We start from the raw sequence: 16,131 nt of genomic DNA, 5'->3' as shown, positions 1-16,131 counted from the left end.
GAAATGACTGGATTGTAATGCTATATCTGATTGAGGCTAATAAGTCAATATCGGAGCCGATATTTGTGCATCTTTACTTTTCCCTACCCTAACCATTATCCTTATGAATATGAAATAAAACATTAACTCTTTGTTGAACATGTTGTTTCTGAAATAGACTAAAGACAGTTGGCTTTAGTCTGCAGTAGTTGCAGTCAGTCATCATGGCAAATTTACACAAATGCTTCTTATAAGGTGTACTGAAAAGTTTTGTCTGTGTTTGAGGGGAATTAACTTTTGCTGAATTGCTGATTTTTAACAGTTTGTTTTGACTTCATTGGAAGGATAAATCATCTCTTTGAGGAGTATCAATACATCAGTCTGTGCTATTTTAAACTACCTGTAATATCACCTTGGCAAACCAAAAAGAGATAAAGCACAATTAGCAGTGGTGGATCAATTTTCAACATAGCCTTGTATGAACTTTACTCCATTAGTCTACATGGAGGAGCCACTCAGCTTCAAAATGTTGGTAGAAACTGTTGATTTCAGGTCCCCATTTTCTATGTATTAAGGTCAGTGCTGCGATTTGGCATTTTTAAATCATTAAATTTATTCCTTTTTTAACCATACTCTGCAGAAAAGCCTTGTTTGCTTAAGGTTATTGTCCTGCTGCACGACCCAGTTACTTCTGAGATTTGAATCACATATATGAAACTGACATTTCTATGCAAAATTTGTCGTAGTTTTCACAATTCAGTACCCTTCTATTTGGGTAATGACAGCTCACAGCGAAAGTTGCCTCAGGGAAAGTTGCAAACAGAAAAAACCATCAAATTCCATTTGAGTGTGTAGTTACCCAATGTCTTAACAGCAAGTGCCAGATATGGTACGGCTGCTGGTTGTCTATATTGTTTGGTTGAAAGGACAGAAAGGGGGGAGAAAATATCAGGAAGGAACATTAAACACAAGGGGAGCAGAGGAAATGTTTGCATTTTATATATTATGAATAGTTTTTAGTTTGTAGATTTTATCACATGGGTGCTAAAAGGGTTACAGGGACACAGACAGCACACTCTTGGACAAACACAGATTTGATTAAGAGCTAAAGGCTTCTCATATAGGGGTTTATGACAAAACCTGCCTTTTTTTGCCAAACAAACTGCAGCATGTCAGTGTGGGATGCGGGATCTTACTCAACAGATACGTGAACATGGGAATACCTCAGCTTACTTCACTTGGATCATTGCATCCACAACCTGATTACCATTTTTACGTTTGCTAACCATGCAACTGTGATGGAGGTCTTGATGATAGCAACGATACCCATGACTGTCAGAAGTTGCGACTTCTGCTTGAGTGTTTAGACAGTAACTTTGACTGCAGTACCTCAAACACAGAGCGGCCTAGATTAGGCATCGGGAGATCTTGGGGAACCATGTGGAAATGGAAAGTGAAAGTGAACAAAGTCATATGAACCTTCAAAACTGGCTTTATTTAGGCTTTTACTCAGTGAACCTGGCACTCCTCAAATCAGCTAAGATAAGGTACAGCTTGCCGATGGATTCATTCATAGCAATATTAATATGTACTTGGATGCCATCTTTTGCATACTATTTGGTTACTATTATGTCATCTGTTCTTGCCCTACATTGCAATAATATATTTGTCAACTTGGATTACTTTAACAGCATGTGATTCACACCTGCTGCCATTTAGTGGCCAAGATGGTTAAGCAATCATTTTGATAAACAAGTTGAAAGCAAAATGCGTCACTGGTAACTGCTGCTACTGTTTCATATTTTTCGGCATATTGTACACCCCTAATGAATGAACTATTTTCTCATAATGGTGTACTACCATGATTGTGATTCTACAATATTTAGAAATGCATGTGGTGTTTAAGAAGGCTGCACAATATACCTTGCCTAAGTCTTCATTTTAATAATAGATGGTAAATACATTTTTGGAAAGTAATCATCTTTGGCTAATATATTCCGAGTGTTATGAGCTTGTGCTGTGCATGCCAATGTTATTTTTAGATGGTGGGTGTCACATGCTTGTCAGGAGGCCAAGCAGTCTTGGAGGTGGGACCCAAACTGGTTGACAGAAGAACGTGCTTTGTAGAGTTTTCAGCAGACAAAATTTTAATTTCTTCTTGTGCAGGACATCAACAAAACCACACCAACCAAGAACAATGGCAGACATGTTTCTTAAATAGAGGAGGAACTAAATTGGAAGAAACCATTTTTAAAAAGACTGTTCAGCTTCACAATAAGAAGAAAAGGAAATTTTGGTTTAAACAAACAACTACTTAAGAAATACTTTTACCAATAAAATACAGAAACAAATATATTAATTCAATCCAAACAAATACTCAAACTCAATAAAGAAAATACCATACATCAGATCAACCTCCCCCCTCTTCAATTATCTAATGGTACAGTCCTGTACACACCTGCTTGGAGAGTGAAACAGCAGAGGTGAGTATTTCAAAATATTTTAAATATTTAATGTCCCTTTTATAAATAAACAAAAAAATATATATATTTTAAAGTGAAATCAATTTACCTTTTTACAAAAATGAAAACAAGATGTGGCCAACCAAAGAACCAAAACCCAAACAAATATAAACCAATGTAGAAAACCAGATCCTGTGTTTAGCTGCTACTATGGCCAATATACAATTAACAATGGCTCATTGTTACATCTCCTCCCCCCTTCTCCCAAGAATACAGTACTTCAATTTTCATGTACCCGGGAAAGACAGTCTGCCACCAGGTTTGCCTTTCCTGACCTATAGTGAATAGTGAAGTCATAAGGCTGAAGTGACAAATACCACCCTGTGAGACGAGTGTTCGATTCTTTCATCCTCTTGAGCCACTGCAGAGCCCGATGGTCAGTTTCCAGGTAGAAGTGACGTCCTAAGAGGTAGTACTTCAGGGAACTAATTGCCCACTTCATGGCCAAGCACTCCTTTTCCACAGTCGAGTAACGTGTCTCTCGATCCAAAAGTTTCCGGCTCAGGAACAGTACTGGCTTTCTTTGTCCATCCACGTCCTGCAAAAGCACAGCTCCCAGGCCAACTGCTGAAGCATCAGTTTGAAGAATGAATGAATTATTGAAATCGGGTGTGAAGAACAGACTCACTTGTTATGGCCATCTTCAGGTCTTTAAAGGCCCTGTCACAGTCCTCGGTCCATTTCACTTTCGTTGGTGCTGAAGCCTTTGTGAGATTAGTTAACGCCGCTGCTCTGTCAGCAAAATGTGGAATAAATTTGCTGTACCAACCTACCAGTCCTAGGAATGCTCGAACCCTCTTTTTGGTGCTTGGAACAGGATAGGAGTGGATGGCATCCACCTTTCCAACTCGAGGCTTTATAACACCTTGACCAACAATATGGCCCAGATACTCCACTTCACTTTTTGCTAAGGAGCATTTGCCAGGATTGATTGTAAGCCCAGCATTTTTTAGCAGCCGAAGAACCTGCTGAAGGTGAGTAACATGGTCCTCCCATGTCTGGCTAAAGATGACCACATCATCCAAATAGGCAGCAGCAAATTGTGGTACATCTCGAAGAATCTGGTCCATGAGTCTCTGAAATGTTGCTGGTGCCCCCTGTAGACCAAACGGCATCACCTTGAACTGGTACAAACCAAATGGTGTGGTGAAAGCTGTCAGTTCTTTAGTTTTTTGTGCCAAGGAGAGTTGCCAATAACCTTTGCTCAAGTCAATAGTGCTAATGAACTTTGAATTGCCAACCTTCTCCAACAACTCATCTATTCTTGGCATTGGGTATGACTGACACTTTGACATTGAGTTAAGATACACTATATTGCCAAAAGTATTTGCTCACCTGCCTTGACTCACATATGAGCTTAAGTGACATCCCGTTCCTAATCCATAGGGTTCAATATGACGTCGGTCCACCCTTTGCAGCTAGAACAGCTTCAACTCTTCTGGGAAGGCTGTCCACAAGGTTTAGGAGTGTGTTTATGGGAATTTTTGACCATTCTTCCAGAAGCGCATTTGTGAGGTCGCACACTGATGTTGGACGAGAAGGCCTGGCTCTCAGTCTCCGCTCTAATTCATCCCAAAGGTGTTCTATCGGGTTGAGGTCAGGACTCTGTGCAGGCCAGTCAAGTTCATCCACACCAGACTCTGTCATCCATGTCTTTATGGACCTTGCTTTGTGCACTGGTGCACAGTCATGTTGGAAGAGGAAGGGGCCAGCTCCAAACTGTTCCCACAAAGTTGGGAGCATGGAATTGTCCAAAATGTCTTGGTATGCTGAAGCATTCAGAGTTCCTTTCACTGGAACTAAGGGGCCAAGCCCAGCTCCTGAAAAACAACCCCACACCATAATCCCCCCTCCACCAAACTTTACACTTGGCACAATGCAGTCAGACAAGTACCGTTCTCCTGGCAACCGCCAAACCCAGACCCGTCCATCAGATTGCCAGATGGAGAAGCGCGATTCGTCACTCCAGAGAACGCGTCTCCACTGCTCTAGAGTCCAGTGGCGGCGTGCTTTACACCACCGCATCCGACGCTTTGCATTGCACTTGGTGATGTATGGCTTGGATGCAGCTGCTCGACCATGGAAACCCATTCCATGAAGCTCTCTGCGCACTGTTCTTGAGCCAATTTTGAAGGCCACATGAAGTTTGGAGGTCTGTAGTGATTGACTCTGCAGAAAGTTGGCGACCTCTTCGCACTATGCGCGTCAGCATCCGCTGACCCCGCTCCATCAGTTTACGTGGCCTACCACTTCGTGGCTGAGTTGCTGTCGTTCCCAAACACTTCCATTTTCTTATAATACAGCTGACAGTTGACTGTGGAATATTTAGGAGCGAGGAAATTTCACGACTGGATTTGTTGCACAGGTGGCATCCTATCACAGTTCCACGCTGGAATTCACTGAGCTCCTGAGAGCGACCCATTCTTTCACAAATGTTTGTAAAAACAGTCTGCATGCCTAGGTGCTTGAATTTATACACCTGTGGCCATGGAAGTGATTGGAACACCTGATTCCAATAATTTGGATGGGTGAGCAAATACTTTTGGCAATATAGTGTATCTGAAGTCAATACAGAATCTTAGAGAACCATCTTTTTTTGGAACCAAAACAATAGGACTACACCACTCACTTGTAGATTGTTCTATTACGTCCAGCTGCAACATCACCTCGACTTCCTCCTTGAGTTTCGGCAGCAGACGTTCAGGGATCCGATAGGACCTTCGGCGTGGTATAGCATCAGCTTTGAGATGAACTTTATGCTCAACCAGAGTAGTAAAACCCGGCCGTTCTGTGAAAAGGTCTGGGTCAAGCAATGCCTGGATCTCTCTCTGCTTACCAGGCTGAAGATGTGACAGATCCACTGTCATGGATTTCTGGTCTTTTCTTGGGAACTCCTGTTCTCTGTCCTCTTCCGCTTCACAAATGAAGAGATGTGGCTGAGGTGAGTCCTGTTTCAACAGTTGGACCTGCTTGGATGAAGGACAGTGAAACTCCTTCAAAAGATTCACATGAAAACACTGATGTTTCTTCTGTTTATCTGGTGTGTGGAGTTCATACGTGACCTTACTCACACATCTTGTGATCTCATAGGGGCCATGCCATTTGGCCAGCAGCTTGTTGTCACTGGTGGGTAGAAGAAGCAAGACCTGCTGTCCAACCTGAAAAGTTCTCTGTCTGGCCTTTTTGTCATACCAGAGCTTCTGGTTAGCTTGCGCGGTCTTCATATGCTCCTGTGCTAGTGTCGTCATCCGCTCCAACCTGTCTCTCATCTGAAGAACATAGGCAACCACGTTGTCCTGTTGAGATGTCGGAGTCTCCCAGTGATCTTTCAAAAGATCCAGTGGTCCTCTGACTTGGCGACCATAGAGAAGTTCGAAAGGAGAGAAACCTGTGGATGCTTGTGGAACCTCCCGGTATGCGAACAAAAGATATGGCAGCCACTGGTCCCAGTCAGAGCCTGTTTGGGAGACAAACTTCCGCAGCATGTTTTTTAGAGTCTGATTGAATCTCTCCACCAGCCCATCCGTCTGGGGATGATATGGGGTGGACCTAATACCCTTAATACCTAACAGCCCATAAACCTGCTGCAGCAGTTTTGATAAAAAGTTTGTGCCACAGTCAGTCAGGATTTCTCTGGGTATGCCCACTCTCGAAAACAGCTGGATCAAACAGTTAGCCACATGCCTAGCAGTGATAGATCTAAGAGGAAATGCTTCAGGGTAACGAGTGGCATAGTCACAAATAACGAGCATATATCTATGGCCAGATGAGCTTTTCTCAAGGGGCCCTACTATATCCATTCCAATTCTGTCAAATGGAGTAGCAATTAGCGGCAATGGCTGAAGTTGGGCCCGTGGTATCCCCCTAGGAGATGTTAGCTGGCAAGTTTGACATGTAGCACAAAACTCTTTCAGTTGTATGTACATACCAGGCCAAACAAACCTACTGGCTATCCTTCTGAGGGATTTCTGAAATGCTAGATGACCTGCCCATGGAACAGAATGACCAAGCTCCATTACTTTCTGTGTTAAACATTGTGGTAATGCCAAAGCCTCAATCATGCCCTGTCTTTGATAGAGAATGCCATTTTTAATTATATATGTAGTATCTGCTAGACAATCTGCTGTGTGTAGTTTGTCACCCTCTACCTCTGTAACTTTATCAAACCAAACTTTTAGTTTTGGATCAGCCCTTTGAAGTGCAGCAACATCTGAGGGAATTTCAAAATCTATGGCCTCACTTGGTTCTTTAATAACTTCACACAGGTTTTTTGATGAAACCAAAAACTTCTCCCTCCTCTTTTGTGCTCTGGTCTTCTGTGGCCTCACTGGGCCCCCATCTAGCTCTGCATGGTAAAAAGGTAACTCCTCAAGAGTGTTCTTTGCTCCCTGAGCTCTGGTGATTGCCATATTACAAGAAGCATGAATATTCCCCACTAAATGTCTCTCTACCCCTTGAGCTTCTGCCGAGACACTATTCTGTCCATTCAGCTGGGATTTGTTTTTTGCTAGATGGATGAGATCAAAAAGAACTGGAACATCACTGCCCAAAATAACAGCATAAGGGAGCTTATCCACCAAAGCTACTGACATAAGGTATGTTTGACCATCAGCAGTTAGGTAAACCTCAGCTGTAGGGTATACCTTCTCATCCCCATGAACACAGCAAATGTTAGCCGAAGCATCAGCCCACAGGTCTCTTGGCACAATACTAGAGTGAACCACAGACTTAAAGCAGCCTGAATCTAACAAGGCCTCCTCACGCTGACCATTAATCAGAACAGGGACAGTTAAAACCTCTTTTTGAACTGGAAGAGGTTGAGACGGTCTTGGAACTGTACACAGCAGGGAGGGTGTAGTATGTCTGCTTGAAGGGCATGTATACTGAGTATGACCTAGTCCATTACAGAGGTAACAGCGAGTGTCTGGTCTAGAGTTGGAAAAAGATTGTCTATTCTTATTCGGTCTTGAAACACCAGGTTTAGAAAAAGGTTTTCTGAAATTACAGTGGGACCTATTTTGAATTTGTCCACCCCCATCACCCCCATAGGACTTACTGCTTCCAGTGAAACGGCTGTCACTGTAGAAGGCTGAACTGTGGCTCCCGGTCCTGGCAGACAGGAACACCTCTGCAAGTTGAGCAGCTTCTTCAGCAGACTTGGGGTCCCTTTCACGTATCCAAATCTCCATCTCTGGGTTCATCATTCTCAGGAACTGTTCCAGAATCAGAAGTTCTGAGATGTCTTTCACTGTAGAAGTATCAGGCTTCACCCATTTAATAAAAAGGTCTTTTAGTCTGACATACAGTTCACGTGGGGTTTCACCAGGATTGATGTCCAGTGCACGAAACCGTTTCCTGTATGTGTCACGTGTGATTTCATACTTTGCCAAAATCACCTCTTTGACCTTCTCATAATTGGCAGAGTCATCAAAGTCCATTAGAACATATGCACTTCTTGCTCTACCAGTGAGCAGGGGAACAAGCTGAACTGCCCATTCATCTTTTGGCCAACCGCAGACTGTAGCTATTCTTTCAAAAGTCATCAAATAATGTTCAATGTCATCTTCTGGTGATAATGGCAGGATCTTAGGCTGTTTGGGTAACCTTAACACTCTTTGAATGGGTGGGTCTTTCTGTCGATCACGTGCAGATACTTCATAATCAGCACCATCAGAATCATCATCTTCAGTGTCTTCAGTTTCATCATCATCAGCAGTTACTTGTGGCCCAGTACTTTTGTCAACATCATCTCTCAGTTGTCTCACCTGAGCTTGAATCTGCTGGAACTGATGTTTCAGTGACTTCATCATTTTTTCTTGCCGTGTGGACTCCTTTTCCAGTTGTTCATCTCTGGAAGCCTGGGATTGGATTAGAGACTTTACCAGACTGGTTAATTCCTCCAATTTATCAGGATTGCTGTCTTCTGCTGCTGGTGCTCCCTGCTGCTCATCAGAGGGAACTGGTTCACCAACATCTGGTCCCTCTTGGTGCTCCACCTTCTTTCCACCTCGCGGCATAATTTAGCATGTAGTTTCAAACCGTAGCTTCTGACACCACTTGTCACATGCTTGTCAGGAGGCCAAGCAGTCTTGGAGGTGGGACCCAAACTGGTTGACAGAAGAACGTGCTTTGTAGAGTTTTCAGCAGACAAAATTTTAATTTCTTCTTGTGCAGGACATCAACAAAACCACACCAACCAAGAACAATGGCAGACATGTTTCTTAAATAGAGGAGGAACTAAATTGGAAGAAACCATTTTTAAAAAGACTGTTCAGCTTCACAATAAGAAGAAAAGGAAATTTTGGTTTAAACAAACAACTACTTAAGAAATACTTTTACCAATAAAATACAGAAACAAATATATTAATTCAATCCAAACAAATACTCAAACTCAATAAAGAAAATACCATACATCAGATCAACCTCCCCCCTCTTCAATTATCTAATGGTACAGTCCTGTACACACCTGCTTGGAGAGTGAAACAGCAGAGGTGAGTATTTCAAAATATTTTAAATATTTAATGTCCCTTTTATAAATAAACAAAAAAATATATATATATTAAAGTGAAATCAATTTACCTTTTTACAAAAATAAAAACAAGATGTGGCCAACCAAAGAACCAAAACCCAAACAAATATAAACCAATGTAGAAAACCAGATCCTGTGTTTAGCTGCTACTATGGCCAATATACAATTAACAATGGCTCATTGTTACAGTGGGATAGGGTCACAATCCAGCAGATGCTCATACTGGACACAACTGGCAATGCCAAAATGTTAAAGGTCGCAAGTGATATAAACCTAGATCAGAGAGAGAGAATATAATAACAAAAACAGATAATGTCAAATCCATATTGCATAATTTTTTCAACCTTGACAATGTTACATCAGACCAAACCTGCTCAAGGAATTAAGAATGTTAACATGGAGATGGAAAACTTTGCAACCCTAATGTTCAAATAGTATTTGTAACGTGTTTTCTTAGTAAGATACCATCTTAACTGTTGTTTACCACACAGAAACTAGTCCCAACCCAATTATATCTAAAAGTATTCATACAGCTAATGCACACATGATGTATGTTTAACAGAGATCACTATACAGTAGAATTTGATCGGAGGTCCACTTTAGTTATCTTCATAACCTTGTAACAGAACCTCACCAAAATATCCCGGAAATATCCCTTTAAACCAAACTGAGATGTGTAGGCTGAGGCTTCAAACATGTGAGTTAGCTTCCTGAGGGAAGAAAGAGCTTTGTTGCCTCTGAAGGAGAGTGAGGGGAATAGGTGAAGATCAATGGTGGTGACTTCTTTATAAGATTTAACAGAAACTGGAGGAAATGAAATGATGATCCCCAGAAGTATCATTTTGAAAGGGGGCTGTAAATAATCTATGGTGTTCAAAATCTTTTTACAAATAAAAAATGAAAAAGGTTTGATATTCAGCCATACAGGTGCTGGTCATAAAATTAGAATATCATGAAAAAGTAGATTGATTTCAGTAATTCCATTTAAAAAGTGAAACTTGTATATTATATTCATACATTACATACAAACTCATATATTTCAGATGTTTATTTTGTTTAATTTTGATGATTACAAATGACAACAAATGAAAATCTCAAATTCATCATATCAGAAAATTAGAATATTACTGAAGACCAATAAAAACAAAGGATTTATAGAAATGTTGGCCAACTGAAAAGTATGAACATGAAAAGTATGAGCATGTACAGCACTCAGTATTTAGTTGGGCCTCCTTTGGCCTGTATTACTGCAGCAATGCGGCGTGGCATGGAGTCGATCAGTCTGTGGCACTGCTCAGGTGTTATGATAGCCCAGGTTGCTCTAATAGTGGCTTTTAGCTCTTCTGAATTGTTGGGTCTGGTGTATTGCATCTTCTTCTTCACAATACCCCATAGATTTTCTATGGGGTTAAGGTCAGGAGAGTTTGCTGGCCAATTAAGAACAGGGATACCATGGTCCTTCAACCAGGTACTGGTAGCTTTGGCACTGTGTGCAGGTGCCAAGTCCTGTTGGAAAATGAAATCTGCATCTCCAAAAAGTTGGTCAGCTGCAGGAAGCATGAAGTGCTCTAAAACTTCCTGGTATGTGGCTGCGTTGACCCTGGACCTCAGAAAACACAATGGACCAACACAAGCAGATGACATGGCACCCCAAACCATCACTGACTGTGGAAACTTTACACTGGACTTCAAGCAACGTGGATGAAGTGCCTCTCTTCTTTTCCTCCAGACTCTGGGACCTTGATTTCCAAAGGAAATGCAAAATTTACTTTCATCAGAGAACATGACTTTGGACCACTCACCAGCAGTCCAGTCCTGTTTCTCTTTAGCCCAGGCAAGAGGCTTCTGACGCTGTCTGTGGTTCAAGAGTGGCTTGACACAAGGAATGCGACAGCAGAAACCCATGTCTTTCATACGTCTGTGTGTGGTGGTTCTTGAAGCACTCACTCCAGCTGCAGTCCACTCTTTGTGAATCTCCCCCACATTTTTGAAGGGGTTTTGTTTCACAATCCTCTCCAGGGTGCGGTTATCTCTCCTGCTTGTACACTTTTTTCGACCACATCTTTTCCTTCCCTTCGCCTCTCTATTAATGTGCTTGGACACTGAGCTCTGTGAACAGCCAGCCTCTTTAGCGATGACCTTTTGTGTCTTGCCCTCCTTGTGCAAGGTGTCGATGGTCGTCTTTTGGACAACTGTCAAGTCAGCAGTCTTCCCCATGATTGTGTAGCCTATAGAACTAGACTGAAAGACCATTTAAAGGCTTTTGCAGGTGGTTTGAGTTAATTAGCTGATTAGAGTGTGGCACCAGGGGCCATCAATTTTGAACCTTTTCACAATATTCTAATTTTCTGATATGATGAATTTGAGATTTTCATTTGTTGTCATTTGTAATCATCAAAATTAAACAAAATAAACATCTGAAATATATGAGTTTGTATGTAATGTATGAATATAATATACAAGTTTCACTTTTTAAATGGAATTACTGAAATCAATCTACTTTTTCATGATATTCTAATTTTATGACCAGCACCTGTATTTTCCCCATACCTGTAAACAAAACCCATCTCAGCTAACTGCTTTTAGAGGTTGATAACTGATAAAATTACAAATATGGTATTTGTATTAGAGTTTCAATAAGAATGTAGTTAACCCTGGGTCCTTGGTGCTAGGGTTATCGGATGTGTGTTGTGTGAATGTGTGTACGCCGTTTTTTTTTTTTATTATTTTTTTTTTTGAAGAGTCTGTGTGTTGCGAGTGGGGGCACTAGGGTGGGAAGGCGTGATTAAGACTGTGTATTATTATTTTTTTACATGTTTTTTCACTTGTCAGGTTCAGGTCTGAACTGCTCCCTCTCCCAAGAATATCTCAAATCTCCGCTAAGTGCGGAGCCCATTCCCCCCGTCCTGCCCCCCTCCGTTGGCTGGCGCTTTGGCTCAGTGGTGCTCGGTGTTTGGGGATGGATGCCCAGGCAGGTGCTGGCTTATCCCTGGCGGCTGCTTTGTGGGGCCTGGTCGGGGCTCCTGCTGGTGGCCCATGGCCGGTTGCACTTTGGGGTGGCTGGCTGCCGCCGGAGCACGCAGGCTCGTCCCCGCGGTTCCTAGGGACTCCAGCATTGCGGTGGCTGGGGGAATCCCTTTGGGCGTCTGGGTTTTGGGTCCTCCAGCGCTTGCCTCTGTTCTCTGGGGGGTCGGGTCTTTGGCTCTTCACAACCACCATTGAGCATTTTTCCTTTGGATAAAATTTACATGCCTAAGTGCGCTCTCACAAACAACTACAGGTGCTTGGTTCCAGGTACTCAGAGATTTACTATCAGAAAGCCCATATTCTTAACTTCAGCTACCACAGTATACATGTCAGATTAAATAATACCACTTATACTTCAGCAATAGTATCAAGGTGCCACTTTATTGTATCTCTTATACTTTAGTTCTTATACTTTAGTTCTATTGTTTTTGTGTTTATTAAAGCAGCTATTTTTCATCTCTCCATTGACCATTCCTCAGACTTTGAACCACGCTACTCACACATTGAGAGGACTCTGTATTCTCTGAGATTTTCTTTTTTCTTTTTTTACTGAATCGTAGTGGTTGGGGATCAGTCAGTTACTTAGATCCCGACTTATCTGGGGAACTTTAATAAACCAGCATGGCATCGTTTTGACATCAGACATTTATGTGGCTGTCATTCTTCCGCATACCTATCCCCTCAATATTGCTTTGCATTATGGGGTCCTTTTGAAATAAGATGGATGAAAACAAAACCAATTTCACTAAACTGAAGAAACCAGGATGTGTGTGACTTTCACTGAAACTTCGCTCACTCCCGGGGGTACTGATGCCTGGCTAATTTTCTCTGGGCTTGGTGCCCTGGTGATGCTCGACAGAGACACTGTTTTTACTTGGAAGTCCCAAGGGACAGAAATCTGCCTCTACATCAGTCAACCATGGAGGACAACACATCCTTGTCTCAAACTGAATGTACCTTAGATATAAAGATTCTCTCTGTGTCCTTGCATCCTTTCTGTCACCACAGTCCACCAATACATCCAATTGTTGTATGAATCTATCCAAAGGCCAAAAATAAAAAATTCTGAAACAAATCAAAGTTTCTTTTCATTTCAAGTTTTCTTCTTTTTAAATTTAGGATGATCCATGATTTAGATGCTACAGTTTTAAAAGTATATAGTTACATTATTTGACATTTTTTAAGCTACATTGTAAAATAATTTTAGGGATTTACTGACAGAAATGTAGTAGTTACTTGGATATTACTCCTCCAACTACAGACTAAAGTAACCATGGTCCACTCAGAGCTGTAAATAAAACATGCTGATTTATATTAATTCATATTGTGCATATCATTTAATAAAACACCATAGTAATTTTCTGGATACATACCTCTGTTACTCCTCTCCTTGGCTTCATCTTCCCTTAAACTTAGAGTTGAACAACTTTTACTGTCATTTTGTATAGACAAGGTGTATACAGAGCAAAAGTTTGTTTACTACAGCTCTTCAGACGGTAAATAAACATTTCCATTTCATAAAGTGCGAGAGTGGTGAAATGTAAACACTGTGGAAGAAAAAACATTGTGCAAAAAACGCACTGATATGGAAGTTCAGAACATTATTATATATGGCGCAATTATGCACTGTTTTTGGTTTGGTGTTGTCAGTGTGATGCAGAGTCTGTGACATGATTTAGTTTTTTTCCCCCCAACAGTTCAGCAGTCTGATGGCAGTGACAAAGAAACTGTTTCAGTATCTGCTGGACCTGCATTGAATGTTGCGAAGCCTCTTCCCAGAGGGCAGCAAAGAGAACAGTCCATGGTGGGGCAGACACACAGCACTGGGATGAAATGTCTTTAATGGAGGGAAGTGGAGCCCCGATGATCCTCTCTGCTGTTTTCACCACTCTTCTGACTTTTCTTCCTGTCTGAGGCGCTGCAGCCTCCACACCACACACTCAGACAGCTGGTCAGAGCGCTCTCTATGGTGCTTCTGTAGAGGGCTGTGAGGATGGTTGGGGGCAGGTGGGCTCTCCTCATCCTGTGCAGGAAGTACATGCGCTTCTGTGCCCTTTTGATCATTGGGGTGGTGTTTACAGTCCAGGTGAGGGTGTCTTTGATGTGCACCCCTAGGAATTTGGTGCTGCTGATCACCTCTATAGCTGAGCTGAGGAACGTGGTTAGGCCGATTCTTCCTGAAGTCAAGGATGATCTCCTTCATCTTCTCCACGTTCAGGATCAGGCTGTTATCTTTGTTCCATCCCACCAGCTGCTCCACCTCCTGTAGTCCTGGTCGTTGTCATCTCTGATAAGGCCCACCACCGTGCTTTCGTCTGCAACCTCACACTCGTCTAACAACGCCTCTGCCTCAATCAAGACCTGGACTCTCTAATTGGGGAAAACATTTGCTATATTTGCAACAGACACAGTCTCTGTATCAAACTAAACAACTACAATTACATTTTTGTTTACATTACTGTGCTAAGCAGCTCAATAAAACGCGGCATGTGAAACAAATAACACATATTCGCTATCCTAGGCCTATATAAAATCTATATCCTACACAAACTAATAAAATACTATTTATACTATTCAATACTATTTAAAGCGGTCGATCATTATATATCACAGAAAATTATTTACTGTAGCTTTGAATTTATAGGCCAGTAACTCACTCTGGTTGCATTTTTATGAAATATGTCGTGCCTGCACAGTATTTGTTACTTTGTAAATATAGCCTTTCTGTGTATGTTTACCGTAGCATAATCATGTGACCAGGATAACATCTCTACACATGCATACAGTGAACCAGACAGACCCTAAATATTTTGATGAGCTGGTGGATGTCTGATGTTTCAGAATTGAAGATACCATTGATTCAATAGCCACATTAAAGAGGAAGTTGTTTCTGGGAAGAAAAGGGCTCACTGGAGAAGTGCTCCACCGGTCAGAAATGGGAAAAAGAGGGAGTCATAAGTTCCTCATAACATCCATGAAGAAAACTTCACAGATATTACTTAGACTGTAGCATCTGAACACTGTACCAGCGCCTGCAGCGAATTTGCTTTCTTCTTTAAAAAAAATAAATAAATAAATATAAAACAAATATATATATATATATATATATATATATATATATATATATATATATATATATATATATATATATATATATATATATATATATATATATATATATATATATATATATATATATATATATACAGTGGCAGTCTATACATCCATATTAAGTCTAGTACATACGTTTTCCATAACTAAAACAAACAAACCATTGTTCTCTGGATATAAACATGTCAGCTGCATGTGTAGTGACCGATAGTCCTGTAGTCAGAAAATAAAAATGTCATTTATAATTGCAGAGTTGCATAATATCTAATTATGAAGCCTAACAAAATGGGCAATTGCTTCTCTGTAACAACAAATTTAGTTATTCAGTGAAAAGCTAGGTTTGGATAAAAGCTAAGTGATTGCCCAAGACAGACGTCAAGTCTGGAGCACCCGTAAAATGTCTTTGTACCTAAAAGAAGATTAGAAATGGGAGAAGAATGATTAAAGTGACCATTACTGCAAAACCAATCGTAGAAATAATTTAAAAACAAAATTATTCATGCGAAAGTGATAGATAAGTAAGAACATGTCCTTGCTAATAGTGCTACTGGTGTTAGCGATGCTTTTAAGTCCTATCAACCTGAGCTGTTGGTTTTCCCCAAGGCATTGCATAACTTTATATCATAAGAATAAATATCAAATTTATTTAAGCTTCTTACTTTTATAAGTAAGCAGTGACCTTATATACTTCTTAGACAGAATAAGTAAAGTATCACCTGGTCCTGTCTATGCCTTGGATACAGATTTGAAGCAGGATATGAGTCACTGTGTTATTTAAATATTAAAGAAAAAAACATTTGAACAGAAAATCAGTAAATGAAAGTTAAACTTTTCTGTTTTAATGCTAATCAACAGAGGATAATGCTAATTAAATTAACATGATCTCCTGGCAGAGTTTTCTTTCTCCACTGAACTGAAGTGATGTTGTGAAAAGAAATGGGGTGATATTTTTGTTACCATGTT

The 16,131-nt window shown here is 40.9% G+C and overlaps 1 protein-coding gene across 1 annotated transcript in view; it reads left to right on the top strand.

Moving 5' to 3' along the window:
• The window catches only part of tspan15 (tetraspanin 15), a 71,225-nt gene that overhangs the window by 19,363 nt on the left and 35,731 nt on the right, over window positions 1-16,131 (top strand). The window lies entirely within an intron of this gene.

This window comes from Cyprinodon tularosa, unplaced genomic scaffold (assembly GCF_016077235.1).
Source record: "Cyprinodon tularosa strain WSP-4 unplaced genomic scaffold, ASM1607723v1 ctg342, whole genome shotgun sequence".
NCBI classification, from domain to species: domain Eukaryota; kingdom Metazoa; phylum Chordata; class Actinopteri; order Cyprinodontiformes; family Cyprinodontidae; genus Cyprinodon; species Cyprinodon tularosa.
Note: the sequence above shows the minus strand (reverse complement) of the source record. Positions and strands in the feature narration are given on the sequence as shown.